Genomic DNA, 13295 nt, shown 5'->3' with positions numbered 1-13295 from the left:
TACTGGAACCTTTATATTTACTTAATGTGGCACAATAATCTTTGCAGAGCGCATGCATTTTCAGATGTTGAGATCTGAATCTGATTATCAAGAAATATCTGCTGGGATCTAAATACAATCACATGTTTCCTTCTATGCTGAAGACACACGGAGAGTTTACTCAGGGTTGATAAAGTGAATGAAAACAGACATTTGAGATCAGCCCACAGCCCAAGGAAGGCTGCCCATCTCCCATGGGTGAAATTAGCAAGGAATAATTTCCTTCTGGAGCTCCTCCTAGAAGGGTGTCTTTGCTAACACCTTGATTCTGGCAAAATAGCTAATTTGATTTTTCTGATATCTAGAATCATATAATTCTTTTGGTTTTTCCTACCATTGACACTGTACTAATTCCTAAAAGAAATGACAGTGCACTAATGTACTTTATTTCTATATTTTTTTAAATTTTATTTTCCAGTTTAAATTTAGATAGGAATCAAGGTTGCTTCACAAGTCAGTTCCAGGTCCCTCTCCCATTCCCTCCCTTCCTCCCGTGCCCTCCCCCCCCCCGTTATCCCCTCATTTCTCCAGGGAGGGTGAGGCCCTCCATGGGGGTGTCCATAGTGTGTCATTTCATATAGGGCAGGGCCTAGACCCTTTCCCAAGAGTTCAGGGTGAGAGTGCACCTCACATTGTTCTATTGGAGTCCAAAGTCCGTGTGTATACTTGGGATGGGTACTGATCTGCTGCCCAAGGCTCAATAGAATCCCTAGGCCTCTTCACTGACACCCAGATTCAGGGGGTCTTGATCAGTCCCATTATTTTAATGTAACTTCTAAGTGTCTTATCACTTATTGAACTAAATCAACCCCACAAATGGCTATTGAAAATGACAAAGTACAAACTGTGTGAGGCTAAAGATTTAGTTAGTTTGACTATGACAAGGTTTTTGTGTCCTAGGTACTCTTACACTAATTGAATTGGAGAACTTCATAGGTATGACACTGCAAAAATCCTTCAAGTTCTGGGGCTACAGAGCAAACAGAAGAGTATCATGTAATGTAATTTTACTTGGCTATTAAAAATAACATTACAAGCCAATGCATAGAGAAATACATTCATACATCGATATGTGAAAGATGGTCATGAACTGATTCTTAGAACATATTAAAAGAATTGTGGAATTTAATGAGTGGCATGAGTTATTCTTTAAAATTTCTCTAAGGTTATATAATTATGGTGTTAATTTTAATCTTCATTCTGATTTGTTCAACAATGTCCTGATTTTAAATAATAAGACAGTAAAAATGGTGTTTTGTGTTAAATGTTGTCTGGGATCTATGCCAGATAGAAGTACACTCCCAAGGTAAAAATAATACAGAAAAGGGATTCAAAAGATTTGAGGAGCTGTCATGACTTCATGTGGAAGATGATGAACACAAGAGCCACACTCAGCTGCCATCAATCAAATGTCATGACTTTAATAATGATTGGTATAAAAGTCCATCATAAGTTTAAGCATGCCAATTCTGATCTCCAAATATCATTTTGTAAAAAGAGACTGGCCTGGATCTGAACAATTATGAACATTTTCAAAACAAAGCCTGGCTCTGGCTTTGCTCCAAGATAAAGTGGAAACATGAAGGTTAAAGAAAAGCATTCCAGAGAATGAGTGAGGTTCTTTCTAATTATCTGTACTGTGTAGGTACAATGAACTATGAACTGTTCTCCTTTTCCTACACTGATTCCTGTTCCACCATGGCTCACAAAATGGTATGAAAGCACATTCCCAGTTGCCAAGCACACACATGCCTACACATATGTACATATCTCAAAACAGCCCACATGTGGATTTATATGTATGGCAACACCTGCATACTTGTGGACATTCACATACAAACAAGGATACGTATTCACATCCATTTGCACACATGTACACATGCACACTCTCTCACACATACACATAAGGATCCAAGACCTCCAAACCACTCCTGTTACAGCCCTGTGGAGGGAGCAGAAGACAACATGGAGAATGTCCTCTGTCTGATTATGTGGAGGACGTATTCAAATTCTACCTGGAGAGCATATCCACTTGCTGCTAATAGCTTTCGAAAGTATTTCTTAATTTGAAATCCAACCAGACTGCAAATACATTGTTCTGGCCTTAGCTTTATAAAGCAGATGGACTTTACAAAACAGATAAATCTCCAAGCAGGGGCTAGCATTAGTATCAGTTCTGTGAATTCAATTGGCTACTTTAAACTTTTGATTCAGAGTCATCTTGGATTTGGACTTCGAAGCCAGCATGGAAAACTGAAAAGTCAGCACTGAGAGGAGATGCGTTTTCTTTAGTGCTTACAGACTAAAGCTTACAGGCTCATCACTACTACCTTTCTGACAGTGTGCATGATTGAGGTCATTTGCATTATTACAATCTGTGTGTGTGTGTGTGTGTGTGTTTGTGTGTGTGTGTGTGTGTGTGTGTGTGTGTGTGTGTAGTATGTGTTGGTGGGCGTGTTCCTGAAAATGGGGATGTACATGTGTGTGCAGATACATAGACATGTGTAAGAGCATACATGTGGAGGTTGGAGGTCAGCCTTGGGTGTCTTCACTATTCATGTGCCAGTAGGACAATGATTAACCCCTCATGTTTATGTCTGCCTTTTTTAAGCATGAAAATCATTAGCATAGATTACCCAAGTAGTCAGTAATCTCAGACAAGATCTCAGTCTCTACTCCCTCGATATGGGGAGCTTCACATAAATTAGCCAAAGTTTCCAGTGTGTGTGTGTGTGTGTGTGTGTGAGAGAGAGAGAGAGAGAGAGAGAGAGAGAGAGAGAGAGAGAGGGATAAAGAGGGGTGGGGTATAGAGGAATGTTATTCTGCATGCTGTGAATATGTTTCTCTTATTGTTTGATGAATAAAGCTGTTTTGGCCAATGGACAGGAAGGATTTAGCCAGACAGGAAATCTAAACATAGATAGAGAAAGATAGTATGTAGAGTCAGAGAGATTCCAAGTAGCTGTTGAGGAAGCAAGGGATCTGGGTGTCACTGGCAAGCCAAGACCAGGTGGAAATACACAAATTAATAGAAACAGGTTGATAATTAAGAAAGCACGAGCCAATAAGAAGCCTGATCAAAAGTCCAAATAGTTCATAATTAATATATACCTCTTTGTGTTTATTTAGTTCGAAGTGACTGCTGGACCAGATGGGACAGAAAGTTCCATCTTGGGATGCTGGTCAGAGACATCTTGGCCTATTGAAACAAGGTATCTGAACATCTTCATTCTGGCACTAGAGAATATCAGATCAAACAAAGGAAGGGTTATTATAGCTACAGACACTGGAAGATGTCAGTTAGTTTAGAAGGCCAAGCCAAGTACAGTACTAAAGACACCCTGAAGGGGAGAATGGGTGAGGCACATGCACTTCGTTGTCTTCTGAGATACTGCTCTCTTGGGTTTTGGTCCAATGTTTGGATATGTTGCTTCTTAAGTCTTGGTGAAATATGAGAGGGGTGAAATCTGTGACTTTGAGTAGTGGGGAAGTACTTATACTTTTTACAGGAGGATGACAGTGGTAAATAACAATAATAAATTCACCATCTCCTCATCTAATGGTATGGTAGCTACAATGACTTTGAGTCTGACACCTCTGTGACTGTGAAATGAAAACCATACACATCTCTCTGCACCTCTATCCTCCACTTTTTCCTGGCTCCCACTTGGAATTGAAGTACTCCTTTCCCAGTTCATCTTTCTCAGTCTCATATCTCTTCTTTTTTGTTGTATATTCTTTTGCTTTAGAGACAAAGACTTAGAATCAACCTTCATCTTAACTTCTGTCTTCATTATTTTAATTCTTCGAAATGAAAGCACAAAAAATTCATTCACTTTACTTTCCAGGAGAGATGCCTGTGACACAGAGGAGCACAGGCTTCCTAAACAGGTCTGAAGTCAACTATCTCTGAGACATATGCAATTGGGTAGTCCATATGTTTTATGAATCAATATGTTCTGTAAGGCTGAATTCCTGTATCTGTAATGTGGTCATGTTGGGCCTATAAAACAAATACTACCATTCATCAATTGGGACACAGTGTTTAACTGAGCACTTTAGGTGCATGTAATCTCATGACTGAATGGAACATGCACATTACAGCCTCACTCTTACCTAAGGAATGACAGCACTACCAAATTGTCCAAGAGCGAATGCTCGGGAGGCAGAGGCGTGGCTGGCTTCCAGGAGAAAAGGGAGGTCCTTTTCCTTTCACTTCCTTTTATCTCTACCTGTGCTAATTTACTTGTCCCCGCCCTCATGGGCGGATAGCTTTGTGGGGTTCACTCCTACAATCAATTGGGACACAGTGTTCAACTGAGCACTTTAGGTGTGTGTAATCTCATGACTTAATGGAATATGTACATTACAGCCTCACTCTTACCTAAGGAATGACAGCATTACCAAATTGTCCAAGAGCAAATGAACTCATGAGCTTGATAGCGGGAAACAATAGTGACCATAATTTCACTCTTTGTTGAACAGACAGGAGTAGAGCAACTGAAGGCTTCTAAGGGCATAGATACCATCAGAGATCTAGGCTTTAGCAAATATCTTAACATGAAAACTGCACGACTGCAGATTCCGGGGCCTGGTCTATAGCCTACTAGATGAGATAATGTTCATAATTCTCAGGCTTTTATTCAGTAAAGTGGAGATTGGTCTGGAGACATAGCACAGTGGTTAATATTTGTTTGGTTTTTCAGCAGGGGAGTTTTATCACTTGGTGCTGAGCTTCTCAGAATAGCCTACACGTCAACCCTGGAGGGGACACCATTCCTAAGACCATGGGCTTCTGCAACTCACTTCATATGCTATTACACACACTTTAAAACAGTAAAACAAAGTGTGAAAAGGAATATAGAGTGTTAGCTTTTCTGGTTTTTTTCCATATAAAGTTGGGAATTTTCCTGTTAAGATCAGTACCTTATCCAGTCATCACCAGAGTGACTTCTTCCAGCAGCAGATAGGAACAGCTGCAGAGACCCACAGTGATATGTCTTAAAGAGAGAGTATAAATGGGAGGTCACAATCAAATCCCTCCCATCAGAGTTCAAGCAATCTTTCTGAAGAGGAAAGAGAAAGATTCTAAGAGACAGAGAGTGTGCAGGACACCAGGAGAACAAGGCCTTCTAAATAAACTGGATTTACATGGGTCTGTACCAGGTCCTCTGCATATATATTACTGCTCTTAGCTTAGTATTTTCATGGAAATCCTGGCCACGAGAATGAATGGGTTGCTCTCTTTCTTGTGCCTACTCTTGAGACAATTCTCCTCCTGTTAGGTTGCCATGTCCAGCTTTAGTATGATAGTTTTGGCTTCATCCTATTAGATTTTATTTTGTCATGTTTGGTTTTTATCTCTTAGAAGCTCATTTTTTTTCTGATGAGAGAGAGAAAGGGAGTGAATCTAGAGGGGAGGGAGATAAGGGGGAACTGGGAGAAATAGAAAGGGAAGAAGCTATAATCAGGATATATTGTGTGAGAAAAGAAAGTTGATTAATATAAACCTAATGAAAATAATAAATAATAATACAAGAATAAAGTTTATATAATTATATGAGCACTGTAGGGATGGTATGAAGGTTAGAAATACCTATATTGTCCATTGATGGGTGACTTATATCAGGCACTTAGAAAATACAATTCTGAGTTGATTGTTTGATCAATTTTCTGTCATAGTGCGGAGTTTTGTCTTCTTACAGAATTATAAGGAATTGAGAAAATGTTTTTTGGAAACATCCTGTCACCTTGATGATTTTCAGTACTCTCATCCCCAAGGTAAGATGGTGGATAACTGCAATTCTTGCCTTCCCAACCAGATGGCAAGCTTTCTAAGGGAAGGAAACTCAAGGGTGTCGAGAAGAATGCTTGTTCTTTGAATAAAAATGGCTGATGTATACAATAAGGAAAATGTTGACATGTCTTTGTGTATGGAAGACACATTATGCTTGAAGGAATAACTTAATTCTCATAAATACTGGTTCCTTAAAAAGACAAAATTACAAGTAGTTTGAATCTTGTGTGAGACTTACAGTAAATGACCTTTAGGATTTCTGCTACAATTGCTTTGTACCCATGACCTCTAAGGCTTGGCACATGAAAGTAGCTTAGAGAATTTTATTTTGTTTTAGTAGGTGGCTACTTTTACATTTCTGGGCCTTTATGATTTGGAATTGGTGCTTCGATGGAGCTCAAAGCAGAATTCCTATCTCAGAGACACCTGCATATCACTGCTGTAGCACAAACCCATCCACTGTGGAAAAACCTGCCATGATTGATCAGGCCAAGCTTCCCCAGTCACTAAAGCGTAAGTGATATTTTCAGACTTTTTTGTCAAAATTTTGTTGAGCACACATTAGTTTTGGAGGTAGCAGTAGAGGACCAGTGTACATGGTACAAACAAGTTGGTTTTGCTGGTGAAATTGCTCAGGTACTCTCAGGAAGCTCCTTCTCTACTCCTCAAGGAAAGACACTACTCACATCAGAGAGGCTGAGCTATGGAGAAGGCCTGAAGCAGAGTATTGTGATCACACCAATACATGAACTGACTTCAGAGAGCTTCACCGTCTCTGAAAGGCTCTGGATGGCAAAGAGCAAAGAGCTTAAGATCCACACTGGAAAGACTTCAGTTTGGATTCTCTATCTGCTGCTTATTGCTCTGGATATCTACATCTAAAAATCAGAAATCATAAGCTGCAGTTCAGAGTCTTTAGGTAAATGAGAGAAGCTTCACACCTGTATTTGTTAAGAAGTCACCACTCTCCCATATTTAGACACAAATATAATCTAATTTAAAACACTTAAATTTTTCCTGAAAATTATAACTTCTAATTATACACAGTGTCATAGATACTCACTAATCATGTTCTGCTCCTATGGTACAAGCAATAAAACTACTTCTGGGGATGAGGGGGAGGGATTTAGTGGTGCAGTAGTTATGGCTAGAGCCCATAGCCTGAGAGGTCACAGCCCTAGGGAGAATCTGTTACTGTTGTTTTTATAAGTGGCCCTGGTGGCAAACTGCCTCCTAAATACATATGATTGTGATTATGGATTAGCACCACTCTCAGCCTTCATTGGAGAAGCTGTTCCTGAAGTACACTGCTGTTAACAAACGTAACTCTTAAATGGTTAAAGTGTGGAGAGCAAGTGAGTATGAGGGCTCAGAACCAAATGAGGCATATATGTTACTACTACCACCCTCAAGGCTCAGAAAATATCACAGAGAAGGAAGTGGAAAAAGTGGGAGAGGCAGAGGTTGGGACAGTCTTCTGTAAAAGTGTCCTCTGGAAATGGCAGAACTTTGACCCTCATGACTTCCAACCGTGGTTATCTCTACAGGACTGAACCTGGCATCATATCATCATGGCTCATGACTACCATCCCCTCACTAAGAGACTATGGGAAGTGAATAGGTACAGGGAGAGGGATGTCACTTTCTTCCGTGGTGCAGCCTCTGATAAGTTGTCCTTGTTATGTAAGAAATGTAACCTTAACTTTTCTAGCCTGTATTGTATTGCTTTCTTTACTACGCCATCCTCCAATTTCAAGACAGCACCACTGCGCTGTGTGCTCTGCTTCTCTTTCCTCTCCCTCTTTATTTATATGTAATCTGTTGTGTTTGAATGTGAAGTGTTCCCTCACGCTCATCATGTGTTTTTGTACTTGCTCATCAGGTCATCATACTTGGGAGATAAAATCTGGCTGAAGGAAATGAATGGGTGACTGGACTGAGCCTTTAGGGTTGATAGCCTGGCCCCACTTTCTGTTCACTCTCTCCTTCCTGACTATAGAAGCAGAGTGGATACAGCTTCCTATTCCTGCTGGCAAGTATTCCCCATCACAATGGACTGAACCACCTGGAAGAGTCAACCAAATCTCCTCTGTTGAATATTTTAACCCAAGAATGCCAAGAAAGTAATTATGGTATCCACTTTCAGTTATATTAGGCCATGTACATACCCTGTTTCTTTCCTGTCTGAATAGCAGTCTCACTTCCCATGGCCCACATTCCCTATATTCCCAACACTTCCTGCTATCTTAACTACCTGGGTGTGTTATAATTTTGGTGGTCATTTCTCTGCCTGCTACATAGAGAAACTGCTGGTTACATTTGATCCAACCACTAAATAATGAAATTTACATATGAGTCAATAATGCAAAGGAAATCATAAATACTGAATAACTATAGTTATATTATTAAACATGTGTGAATGCCTCATTAATTATATGTAGTTAGTCTATTACATGCATAAAGAACATACCCAGCTGGCCCCACTCACAATTTTAGGGTGTTAGATAGCTACTGACCAACAGTAAGATCAAATATAGCACAAAGGCTGGTGGTAACTGCTGGATCCATCCAGGGAAAACTGTTGAGCATTGATCATCCATTAGCACCTTCATCTTACCAACAGTCTATGGCATAGTCACCACCAGTGTCCCAACTCAGCCCATGAAACAGCAGAGATAGAGAGAAGCTAAGTATTTTACCAAGTCTTGCACCTTGATTCTGACCAACGCAGGTTATCATTTAAATATGGCTGGATATATTAGGGTCTACTTGGATAAAAGAGTGAGTAATAAAGAAATGATTGGGTGAATAAAAGTGTTATTAAGCCACTAGGCCTCGTGCATGCAAACAGAATGCCAGTTGTTTATCTTAGAACAGGGTGGAGGCAAAGCTGAGTACTTCAAAGGATATTTGCATTATTAGAGCATGAAGGCATAGAGCACCTATCAATTTGTTGCAATCTGTGCTTTTTGTCATTGTTTTTCTTTCTTTTCTCTGTCTTTCTCTTTTACTAGAGCTAGGGTTCAATGTATCCCAAGCTTGCCTTAAGCTCACTGTGTAGTCAAGGATGACTTTGAACTCTTCATCTTTCATCCTCCACCTACCAAGATATATGCACCATCACCTCTGGTTTATACAGAGCTTGGTATAAAACTCCGAGTATCCTAAATGCAAAGCAAGCATGCTACCAACTGAGTTACACCCCAAAGCATTTTGGCAAGATTTTTGATGAATCATGCACTGAAGCCCAGTCTTGTACTCACTGTGTAGCCAAGAATGACCTGCAGCATCTATTTCCTCAGTTCTGGAATTGCATATATTTGTATACAGCACAAGCTCTAAGAATCTCTTTAAAAAGAGAGATAGTCCTCATTGGGGATCTCTAAATATATTTACAATGAAGCTAGAATGGTAGTGTGCAGTTTTACTCCTCAGAATTACCTGGAAGGTCCAGAGCTGTACATGTCAAGTTAACCCAAGAGCTAATGAACTTAGTCAATACTAGTTTTCAAGCTTTGTTTGAATGGAACACATAAAAGCTGTGCTCGAACAAACCCAATGTGTTGTCCTCTTACATGGTGATCTAGGGAACTTCCCTCTTTACTGGCTCTTCAGTAATGATAATGAATTTGACTGCATTGTTTTCTTCCTTGGAGATTTGGGGCACTTCCCAAGGCTCTCCAGTAATGATAATGCTGTTTTTCCTCTTAGGAAGGATTTTCTCTGAATCCAGGAAAACCAAAGTTAGATGAGTATGGTTTTATCCTTCAACCTACCTCACCATGAGAATAAAACAAAGCTTATGTTTTTTTCTCTTTATTTCACTTTCCATAAAGAGATGGAAATTGTCTTCTAAATCAGAGAATCATTTAACACGAGAGAGAGAGAGAGAGAGAGAGAGAGAGAGAGAGAGAGAGAGAGAGAGAGAGAGAGAGAGAGAGAGAGAGAGAGAGTCTTTCAAAATTTACTTTTGCCATCCAGGGATGCATCACCCATATTCTTGATTTATATGTCATTTACAACTGGTGCTTATTATTTTACATACCCTCAATGTGTTTCAGTCTTAACATCTCAAGCTATCTTCCTAGAACACCCTCTCACCTCCTTCCATGCACACACGGTGGAAATGCCTGATTTCTTCATGAGACATTATTAATCCATCCCCTCAATGAAAACTAGACCACTTCAGACAACAGTCCCGACTGAAGTAGCTGTAAAGGCCTCAACATGGGAGTCAGTCAGCAGGAATTCCATGCCATTTGAATAGCTTTTAATTTTAGCAGAGGAGATAAAAAAAGGTGATTGAAGATGTAGTTCAGAGGACTGTTGTAGTTTGAATGTGAAATGTCCTGTTCGGGCTCACATGTTTGAACACTTGGTCCACAGTTGTTGGTACTGTTTGGAAAGAGTGAACCTTTTGGGAGGCGGAGTCACATTGGAGAAACGGAGTCAATAGTGGTGGAACTGGAAGGCTTCTAACACAACCCCATTTCCTCTTCTCTCTCTGCTAAACCACCAGTTATTGGACCTGACACTACATTTTTTATGCAGATAATGCCATTTGACCTTTAAACTCATTCAATGACATAGGCTATTGCACCCTATATTTTTCCCTTTAGGGGAAAGAGAGACTCAGCAAAGCCAATTCCATTTGAGCTTGCAGTCAGTGAGGCTGCAGTTGTAGTGGAAACTTGAATGTGCCTGTGTTTCTAGGGACTATCTTCCTTTTCTCAAACTCCTTGCCTAGACTGAAGGGACTTTGTGTCTTGGTGCTGGTGGCTTTACTGGCTGCTCCTAACATTCATGAATAATCATTCAATTTGTGTCAAGGGAACCAGAACCAAGAATAGTGCATGAAGAGAAGGCCTTGTACTTTTTTCACTGAGTTTCTTGTTTGACTGATGAATTTTGTTTGTGCTTTGCTTCACTCAGATATGTACGTGGAAATTTACATTTCACTGACCAATACGCAGATCTATTCTTGAGTGTCTCTCAATGCAGCCTTGTCAGAGGACTCAGTTACAGTCAGTTCTCAAACTTCTGTTTGGTATTTGCTAATGAATAAGGCATGAGGACAAACAGATAGTTTTAGAGCAATGGAGTCAGTTCAGTGGTCAAGGTATTCATAGAAGGCATGAGCACACAGATCAGGGCCACCTTGAACAGTCTGGAAGGATAACTAGATGTCAGCCAGGCAAGACATCATTGCCATGGACTCAGCAGGGAAAGGCGCAAACAAAGGAAGGCACAGAAACATGAAAATGTGAAGAAAAGACAAGGAAAATATGAATAGGGCCCAGTCTGGAAAGTTCTTATTGTAAAAGCATGAGGGCGTGCTTTGTTTGGATCTACTGCACTCATGTAGAAAGCTGAGTGTGGTGCCAATAGGTGTAACCACTGCACTAGGGGCTCAAAGGTTAACTAGTCTATCTGACATGGTGAGATTCAGTGACACATTCAAGAGATTCTGACTCCAAAAATGAGGTCCAGTCTGCATATGCAAGGTAAATATACACTCATTGATGCCCATACATGCACATGAATAAGTAAACCTTTAAGAAGCATAAGCTGGGAAAGAAATTGAGGAAGATAACCTAAATCCAAAATCAGGCCTCCATAAATTTCTTTACTGGTGAATACCCCTTTGCATACAAGTATGTATCCCCCCCCCACACACACAAAGTAAAACAATTAGCAAGAATTCTGAGCAATTATAACATGAAGTAAAGCCTTAAAGTAAAGCAGATACCAGAGAAGCCAGTCTGAATTGGGGCAGTGAGGCTGTAGCATGCTTCACAACAGGGAGAGACAGGAGCAGAGCAGCTGCACATTTTACAGGGCTCATTCTGTCATGAGGTGGGAGGTGCAATAAAAGTAGGAGGTGAATGCTCCCACAGGCCTAGTGATCTCCAGACCCTCAAGAGAGCCAAGGGATTGTTAACAATTACTGAGTGGAAACTTTGGAATGGAAATCTATAAAAGGCTAAAAATTCTGCACTGTAAAAACGCTTGCATTAATTTCCACTTCCAGTCTGCTGTAAATACTGAGACCTTTGCTACACACACAAAGGATAAAATCAATGTTCAGGCTCCCCCTGATTCCTTCATCACTGGTGTTGTGTTCTTGTGTTAGTTAGTGTTGTCCTATCTGCAGCCTTGGTGTCTATTTACATATAATGGTTTCAGGTTAGATTTTATCAGCAGTTTGTATTGGATATTATTTTGTTAATGTTTGTTTGATGTGTATGCATGTGTGACTGTGACTCCATAGTCACAGGTCTGTGTAACTGCATTCACACATGTGTGTGCAGGCCATCCAAACATGTTGATTCCTTGTGGCTGGAATTCCAGGCATTTTTTGATCTATCTACTGAGGGGGCTGGGAACTCTACTCTCCAGGCTTCCATGTTGCCCTTTCTACTAATTCTTTGAGTAAAGTATCCCAGTGAACTACCCCTGTGATTTCCAGCATCATCTCCTCCTGATTCATGCTACCTGAATGTGCTTTGCTGACAAGAATGTGTCCAAGGCATCTCTGTCACCAATCCAAGGTGAGACATTTCCAGAATGTTTTTTTTTGTTTTGTTTTGTTTTTGAGACAGGGTTTCTCTGCACTGTTTTGGAGGCTGTCCTGGAACTCACTCTGTAGACCAGGCTGGCCTCAAACTCACAGAGATCTGCCTGCCTCTACCTCCCCAGTGCTAGAATTAAAGGCGTGTGCCACCAATGCCCTGCTCATTTCCAGAATGTTATGGCAAGCACTATAGCAGCTGTATTGATCAAAATTTTATCTCTTTTAAATAGAATCGTTTTTTTTGTTTGTTTGTTTGAGACAGAATTTATCTGTGGAAAAGTCCTAGCTGCCCTGGAATTCACTTTGCAGAACAGGCTGGCCTTGAACTCACAGAGAAGTTCTGGGATTAAGTCACTACACCATTACCACCCAACATTTTCTACTTTTCTAGTATTTTATAAATTCTATATTTTATGACGGTATGAATCTGAAGTAGATGGCGACAGATGGAGGACTTAGGGAGGAAAAACTCCTTCATTCTAGACTGTTATACTTCTTATAGTAAAGGAAGTCTTAAGATAGGGTCTGTATTGCTGTGTTGCTCCAGCTAACCTCAATCTAGTGATCCTTCTGTCTCCACATCTGAACACTGGGAGCACAGATGTTCAGGGTTAATTTGGTGCTGCAGTGTATGTGTCTAGCTGAGAAACTGGTGCTTTTACTCGACTTTCACCCAAGCTCCATACAGTACATGTTACAGAGGATGCAAGGATGGGCTGATGGGCTAGGAGAGGACATGCTGAGGGTTTGATCTAGAGTCTGGCAAATATGGTGCAAGCTCTGAGTCAATGCCCTCTTACAGCTTATGCCTCCTTGCTCTGGTGTATCCTTCAGTATTAGCACTAGATTCAGCTTGCTGAGAAGCAGGAAGTTCATTAAGGTATG

General features: G+C 40.5%; 1 protein-coding gene across 2 annotated transcripts in view; it reads right to left on the bottom strand.

The window, feature by feature from the left end:
• Cntnap5 (contactin associated protein family member 5) overlaps nucleotides 1-13295 on the bottom strand; it is a 919042-nt gene that overhangs the window by 869598 nt on the left and 36149 nt on the right. The window lies entirely within an intron of this gene.

Source organism: Mesocricetus auratus, unplaced genomic scaffold (genome assembly GCF_017639785.1).
Source record: "Mesocricetus auratus isolate SY011 unplaced genomic scaffold, BCM_Maur_2.0 Super-Scaffold_100676, whole genome shotgun sequence".
NCBI lineage: Eukaryota > Metazoa > Chordata > Mammalia > Rodentia > Cricetidae > Mesocricetus > Mesocricetus auratus.
Note: the sequence above shows the minus strand (reverse complement) of the source record. Positions and strands in the feature narration are given on the sequence as shown.